This window comes from Rattus norvegicus, chromosome X (genome assembly GCF_021556685.1).
Source record: "Rattus norvegicus strain SHRSP/BbbUtx chromosome X, alternate assembly SHRSP_T2T, whole genome shotgun sequence".
NCBI classification, from domain to species: domain Eukaryota; kingdom Metazoa; phylum Chordata; class Mammalia; order Rodentia; family Muridae; genus Rattus; species Rattus norvegicus.
This window is the reverse complement of record NC_141554.1, coordinates 133,552,295-133,560,579: the sequence shown is the minus strand read 5'-3', so window position 1 is coordinate 133,560,579 and position 8,285 is coordinate 133,552,295. Positions and strand designations below refer to the sequence as shown.

General features: G+C 42.1%; 1 pseudogene across 1 annotated transcript; it reads right to left on the bottom strand.

Annotated features, from left to right (window-relative positions):
• Positions 1 to 2,487: 2,487 nt before the first annotated feature.
• Positions 2,488 to 7,494, bottom strand: Dmtf1-ps2 (cyclin D binding myb-like transcription factor 1, pseudogene 2; annotated as a pseudogene). Its single transcript, XR_015646866.1, has 2 exons — positions 7,472 to 7,494; positions 2,488 to 3,612 (listed from the first exon to the last, which is right to left on the bottom strand). The product of XR_015646866.1 is annotated as a cyclin D binding myb-like transcription factor 1, pseudogene 2 (transcript).
• Between the last annotated feature and the right edge of the window lie 791 nt (positions 7,495 to 8,285).

Sequence of the window (8,285 nt, the reverse complement as noted above, 5' to 3'; positions counted from 1 at the left end):
ATTTTATTTTTTCCCAAGGCTGAATTTATACCATAACATGGATAACAGAGAGAGGCAGAAAGTGAGACACATTTATGCAGGCCAAGGACACAGCTCTTTTGTGGTCAGCTGATGTTAACAGGATGTTGGTTTTTCAGAAAGGTTACAGGTCATCACATTGGGCATCATGACATCAGATGTATTTCTCAGCAAGGTCACAACTTTATCATATCATTATTCATCCTGACCACCAGATTTGTATAAGCCTTCTGCAGCTGGCTGGGAATTGTCCATGAACCCAGTCACACTTAACTCTAACTATACTATTAACATCAATAATGGAGGGTTTTAAGGACATTGTTCCCAACACCCCAGAAATACTTTTTTTTTTTTTACTGGATATTTTCTTTTATTTACATTTCAAATGTTAACCCCTTCTCACTTTTCCCCTCTGGAAACTCCCTATCCCAACCCTGCTCCCTCTGCTTTTAGGCTTCCTGACACACACACTCATGCCTCCCTGCCCTGGAATTCCCCTAAACTGGGACAACAAGGCTTCACAGAACAAAGAGCCTCTCCTCCCATTGATGTCCAACAAGGACAAAGGACATCCTCTGCTATATATGCTGATGGAGCCATGGGTCCCTCCCTGTGTATTCTTTGGTTGGTGGTTTAGTCCCTGGGAGCTCTGCGGGGTTTGGTTGGTTGATATTGTTGTACTTCCTATGGGGTTGCAAACCCCTTCACCTCCTTCAGTCCTTTAAGTCGTCCAATAGGGACCTCGTGCTCAGTCTAATGGTTGGCTGTGAGCATCTGCCTTTGTATTTGTCAGGCTCTGACAGAGCTCTCAGGCAACAACTATATCATATTCATGCCTAAACCAGTTGGGGAGTATTCGTTGATTCTTGTCTGAACCTGCATTTTCTCTGTTTATTATTTCAATCTCATTGTCAATTCAATTCTGCCTTTGAAACGTTTAAGATAAAATTATTTGTTTATATAGTGGTGGTACACATGAAGATGTCCATACAGATCACTGAGTTCAAACTGAGGGTGTGTCTTGGTAAAAAATGTCTTTATCAGCTGAGTGTACTTGCTGACTCTCTTAGTTGGGGTTTTATTGCTGTGGAGAGACATCATGACCAATGCAAGTATATAAAGGACAACATTTAATTGGGGCTGGCTTACAGATTCAGAGTGTCAGGCCATTATCATCAAGGCGGGAGCATGGCAGCATCCTGACAGGCATGATGCAGTAGGAGCTGAGCACTTTACATCTTCATCCAAAGGAAGCCAGGAACAGACTGAGCATCCTCAGGCAGCTAGGGGGAGGGTGTTCAAACCCATGCCCACAGTGACACACCTACTCCAATAAAGCCACACATCTAAATATTGCCATTCCCTGGGCCAAGCATATGCAAACCATCACATTCCTCTCCGTGGTCTCCATAGGCTTATTCAAATTCATGAGTCTATGGGGGACATACCCAAACAGAGCATTAAAAAAGTACATTTACAGTAATAAATAAAATAATTTATACAAGTTTCCTTTTTTTTTTTTGACTTTTCTATAAGTATCATATCACTAAAGCCCTAGAGGCTACTTTTGGCTTTACCTTAGGAATGACTGTTGATTTGTTTTCTTTTGATACAGAAGCAAACTTTGTTTTTTAAAAGTGCCTGAGGGAGAAGCTATACTGTACCCCCACCAGGTAATGCACTAAGTGAACAGCATACTCTAATACCCCTCAACTATCTTCTGGGCAATTTATATAGTAAAACGTGTAATAAAAAAAAGTCATGGTTATCAAATACAGGCAATATTACCTCCCTTCATTTAATCTCACTTCAAAGTGCTAACTGTAAACTAAGGACTGGTTTCTGATGAGGGTGATAACTGCTTGGTTACCAGTGCATTGTGTTACCACTTTACCCACATTCCCTTTAAAAGTTAAAAACCAAAGACCTGTAGTGAATTTTCTTGATTCTCTGCTTTGTCCTTTACCCTGCCTCAGTCAGCTCCCACTGCCAGCAATGGGTTAACCATCACAGCCACCTCCCATGATCTTGGACCTGGATGCTGGTCATGTCATAAACTCCTAAGTTAGTCTTTCTGAAAGTCACTGCTAAGGTGAGCTGGACCTTGTTGCTAATATAACCTGAATTGTAAGCAGACCGGCCTGAGTCTGGGCAGAGCTCAGTGTCCACCGCAGAGATGGGTATTACTGTTTAGAAGTAAACCAGAGGAGTTAAGCTTTGGTGACAGAAGTAGCTGCAGTGACTGCAACTCCCTCTTGACACAAAACTTAACAAGTCTGGGCAGCTCACACTTCCTGTCCTCCATCATAACACACTTATAAAATTGGACCTCAGATGATCTACTTAAAAGGAGGTAGAAGGTAACAGCAGCAACGATGTGCATGGCTTAAGCACAGCAGCTATGCACAGGCCAGAGGAATGGCAGACCAGGACTCTTGGGATGGCTCCTTTCTTTGGAGACAATGTAGTCAACAATGTGGCTTCCTGAAGTACCTGCTTCTAACAATCTAGTGACAGTTTACCAAGTCCTCAACATCCTTTGAGTCCTCAGAAACAGGACTGCCCAAAGATGATCCAATTATATTAGATTCTTCCTGATGATGTTGAAATATGGGATCTGTTAGTGTTGTCAAAGGCAAGACAGACTCAGCGTCTATACCATCAGATGCCTGGATAAAGCCATGTGGTGAAGGAACGATAAGTATTGTCTCATCATCAATTGTCTGATGAACTTGGTGTACTATGGTAGGAGACTCTAAATCCTCAGTAACATAAGCACTGGCTAAGTCGGAAGGCTGTTCTTGCTTAAGGTCAGTGTCAGCAATTTCTTCCTCTGTTCTGACCATGACACTATTCATCAGTTCTGTGCTATTTTGGTCACTGTATTTAGACACATGAGCATTATTAAATGATGGTTGTATAGTCATCTTAGGCCGAGGAATTTCATCTGGGAAAGTGTCTGCTTCTAGTGCATCTGGAGGCTCAGGAAAATCAGATGAATGAAAATCACTATCAGCTGTCAGTTCTGCTTGGGATATTGAAGAAGCGATGTCCTCTGTAGCAACAGTTTGAATGATGACTCTTGGTGTGTGACACTGTACTGTGACATTGTCACTTGTGTTCAACAAATGTTCCGGGGATAAAGCATGAACAATGATCTATTCAGGAGAAGCAGGAGCTGCCAGGGTTACTGTGGGACTTGTGGTCAGTGTTAGGGGAAGGCCTTGACTTGAGCTTGTTTGAAGAAGGTAGGTGCCTGGAGTACCAGTAGGCTGTAAATGGAAAGATGGAAGAATCTCAAATGTTTGTAGTGTTCCACTGTTTAGTGTTATTGTTTCTGAGTCAACAGAAGCAACAGGGGAGTCTGTTGAAGCACGAAACGAAACATCCTTATGGTTTGCGATTTGCCTTTTGATGGTCCACCATTTACTTCGAAGCCACTGTGGTGAACGAACACTGCTCCATCCCTCAGCTAGAAGATCCCAGTTTATGTCATTTTCATCAGCTACATCAAGCTCAGCTATCCTGAGGATGAGATTGATTTCATCTTCCTTGGTCCACTCAGTTCCCCCACTCTGTTTCCAGTTCAGGTTACTGTAATTAGATCTTCACAATCAAAGTTGTCTTTTCACCATCTGTTTTATTAATGTGAAACTGTAGTAGTAAGGAAAAGTTGGTTGCCTAGGGAACAATAATTGTATATTCAGTTTAACAGAAATAAAAGAGTATTTGTCTTTAAAAAAAAAGTACATTTAGTCCAACTTTCAAAGACCCAATATTCTATAGCACTATCAACAATGCTAATAATCCAAAGTTCAAAGTCTCTTCTGAGATCCAACCAATCACTTAACTGTAATCCCCAAATAAAGACAGGCAACCAGCTGGGCAAACTCAAAACTCTGCCATCTCCATGTCTGATGTCAAAGCAGTCATCAGATCTTCAACTTCCTTTTCACCTTTGTTAACTGCAAAAAACTTTTCTCCTGAGCTGTTTCCTCTCCTTGTTAGCAGCTTTCCTCAGAAGATAGCCCACATCTGCTCTGCTAGATCTGACCTGCTAGATCTAACATCTTTGGATATCCAAGGGAGCGTCAATGTTACAAACTCGTTTCAATGTCCAGGATCCACTCATGATCTTCTGGGCTTCTTCAAAAGGCTGGTTTCACTTTTCCAGCTCTGTCCTCCATGGCATTTTAAGTTCAGATTGATCCACTACACTGCAGCTGCGGTTCTTGGTGATTATCACATGGTACTGGCATCTCCAATACATTGGGGTCTTCCACTGCAAGTAGGCTTTACCAATAGCCTCACACAGGCTCTCTTCATGGTGCCAAGTCTCAAATCCTTTGCCTGACCCCTTCCATCCTGGATTGTCAACTGCACCTGAGGCTATACTTTCACCAATGGCTTCCATGCTCTCTCACAATCCCAAGTCTCAGCTGTTCTTCATTATCTCTTCATACCTTTAAAACCAGTACCAACTGGGTGATTCTTACACAAACAACATGGAGCTGCAGCATGAGGGACAATCTTGGCTATCTCTGGAACACAGCTTTTTTGTGCTCTCAGAACACACTTCCCAGAATATTTCACTTTGGTGACATTAGTCTCTTCTTAATCACCTAATTTCTTAGCTCCAACTGACCAGCATCAATTGTCCCAGTAGTCTCCTTTTCCTCTTGAATATAAAGCCAGGGACACGTGGTCAAAGCTCCTGAGTTCTGCTGCTTGCAGGAACTGGAACATGCCCCACCCACTCCTTGTTCTATTACACTATCAGTAGCTTCCTTTTATCTGATGCCTTCACTACATAAGCTTGGCTCTCCTGGATCCTGCTCTGTAGATTGACCTTGAGTTTAGAGATCTGTATGCCTGTCCCCTGGGGTTAAAGGTGTTTACCACCACACCTGGATGTAAGCTTACTTCACTTAAAATTTGCTCTGTTCTAGGCTGTCCTTGAACTCAGAGATCTGCTTGTCTTTGCCTCTTAAGATTAAAACTTTGTACTAAGTTGCCTGGAGCTAATTTAGCTGAATGGAATCTTGCCCCAAAGTCATTACTTCTTTAATTCAATGTAATAACCTTCGACACAGGATTCAACTCCATTTTACTTACTGGTGTCTCTTTAATACTTGAACCATTTATTTCATATTTTTCCTTTCTCAACTTGCTCCTTTATATTAACATGATCTTCATAAGAATGAACTTTAGACACCCGCGGATCCCGGCCCGCAGCAGCTCTCTGCTCCCAAACCCCGTGGGACAGAGACCTCACCGCCTGATCAGGTGGGCACTCCTGAGGCTGCAGAGCGGAGGAGACCACCAACACTGCCCACCCCTGTCCACATCCCTGGCCCAAGAGGCAACTGTATAAGGCTTCTGGGTTCCCGTAGGGGAGGGCCCAGGAGCGGCAGGACCCCTGCGCCTGAAACACCGCTGGAACCTGAAGGAAACAGACCAGATAAACAGTTCTTTGCACCCAAATCCCATGGGAGGGAGAGCTAAACCTACAGAGAGGCAGACACGCCTGGGAAACCAGAAGAGACTGCACTCTGCGCACATCCATACGCCAGAGGAAAACACCAAACGTCATCTGGAACCCTGGTGCACGGAGGCTCCCGGAAAGAGCAGCGCAGATCTTCCTGGTTGCTGCCGCCGCAGAGAGGACTTAGGCAGTACCCCACGAGCAAACTTGAGCCTTGGAACCACAGGTTGGACCAATTTTTCCCCTGCAAGAAACCTGCCTGGTGAACTCAAGACACGGGCCCACAGGAACAGCTGAAGACCTGTAGAGAGGAAAAACTACACGCCCGAAAGCAGAACACTCTGTCCCCATAACTGGCTGAAAGAAAACAGGAAAACAGGTCTACAGCACTCCTGACACACAGGCTCATAGGACAGTCTAGCCACGGTCAGAAATAGCAGAACAAAGTAACACTAGAGATAATCTGATGGCAAGAGGCAAGCGCAGGAACCTAAGCAACAGAAACCAAGACTACATGGCATCATCGGAGCCCAATTCTCCCACCAAAATAAACATGGAATATCCAAACACACCAGAAAAGCAAGATCTAGTTTCAAAATCGTATTTGATCATGATGCTGGAGGACTTCAAGAAAGACGTGGAGAACTCCCTTAGAGAACAAGTAGAAGCCTACAGAGAGGAATCGCAAAAATGCCTGAAAGAATTCCAGGAAAACATAAATAAACAAGTAGAAACCCATAGAGAGGAGACACAAAAATCCCTGAAAGAATTCCAGGAAAACACAATCAAACAGTTGAAGGAATTAAAAATGGAAATAGAAGCAATCAAGAAAGAACACATTGAAACAACCCTGGACATAGAAAAGCAAAAGAAAAGACAAGGAGCTGTAGATACAAGCTTCACCAACAGAATACAAGAGATGGAAGAGAGAATCTCGGGAGCAGAAGATTCCATAGAAATCATTGACTCAACTGTCAAAGATAATGTAAAGCAGAAAAAGCTACTGGTCCAAAACATACAGGAAATCCAGGACTCAATGAGAAGATCAAACCTAAGGATAATAGGTATAGAAGACAGTGAAGACTCCCAGCTCAAAGGACCAGTAAATATCTTCAACAAAATCATAGAAGAAAACTTCCCTAACCTAAAAAAAGAGATACCCATAGACATACAAGAAGCCTACAGAACTCCAAATAGATTGGACCAGAAAAGAAACACCTCCCGTCACATAATAGTCAAAACACCAAATGCACAAAATAAAGAAAGAATATTAAAAGCAGTAAGGGAAAAAGGTCAAGTAACATATAAAGGCAGACCTATCAGAATCACACCAGACTTTTCGCCAGAAACTATGAAGGCCAGAAGATCCTGGACAGATGTTATACAGACCCTAAGAGAACACAAATGCCAGCCCAGGTTACTCTATCCTGCAAAACTCTCAATTAACATAGATGGAGAAACCAAGATATTCCATGACAAAACCAAATTTACACAATATCTTTCTACAAATCCAGCACTACAAAGGATAATAAATGGTAAAGCCCAATATAAGGAGGCAAGCTATACCCTAGAAGAAGCAAGAAACTAATCATCTTGGCAACAAAACAAAGAGAAGAAAAGCACACAAACATAACCTCACATCCAAATATGAATATAACAGGAAGCAATAATCACTATTCCTTAATATCTCTCAACATCAATGGCCTCAACTCCCCAATAAAAAGACATAGATTAACAAACTGGATACGCAATGAGGACCCTGCATTCTGCTGCCTACAGGAAACACACCTCAGAGACAAAGACAGGCACTACCTCAGAGTGAAAGGCTGGAAAACAACTTTCCAAGCAAATGGTCAGAAGAAGCAAGCTGGAGTAGCCATTCTAATATCAAATAAAATCAATTTTCAATTAAAAGTCATCAAAAAAGATAAGGAAGGACACTTCATATTCATCAAAGGAAAGATCCACCAAGATGAACTCTCAATCCTCATCTTCGGTGGGTTTATATACAAGTGTGCAATTTCTAGGCTTGAAAGTAAAATGATGCTATCTGGTGCTGGATAGAGGAGCCTTATTTTTTATTATAGCAGCTTGCTATTTTTGTAACATGGTGATTTAGTTGAACACAATAAAGTACAGTAGTAACTGATCTCCCCTTCTTCCTGGATGAGTGAGGAGATGATTAAATGTTAATGTCAGCATCCTTGAGCATATTCAGATGAGCTTCTGCTTCTGTTGAAAAGGATGCTGTGTTTGATTGTGGTCCGAATCTTTGAAGCACTACTTGGCATCTCCTTCCTTGGAGGTCTCACTGTTTAAACATTACAGATTTGATAGCTTGTTGGTAAGGTGAGGTCCAGCTTGTCTCCACTAGGTCATCTTCATGTGAATCCGGTGGTTATACGGTTTTGTTCTAGGGATATTTCATTTTTTGAATAACGGTTTCAGCTGACATTCATGGAGAGAATGAATCCTTAGAAGTGTGCCACTAGTGAAAGGAAATCCTGTCTAGAGTATGTTTCTTTACAAAGCTGTGTCACACCATCCTTTGGGCCCTCTGCTGGAAAAGTAGAATCAAGTCTCAAATAATGCCTTTTAAATTGTATCCTCTAGTATTATAGATGTAGGACAGTACTGTATCATACCTCTGTGGATGTAAAATAGCTTGTACCTGCTTTATGATACGTAGTAGTGACCGTGCTTTATCAGAGCTGTTTTTTAATGATGTTGCTCAGAATGTTTTCTTTCCAGATGATGATTGAGAAGCTAATTTAAAAAAAAT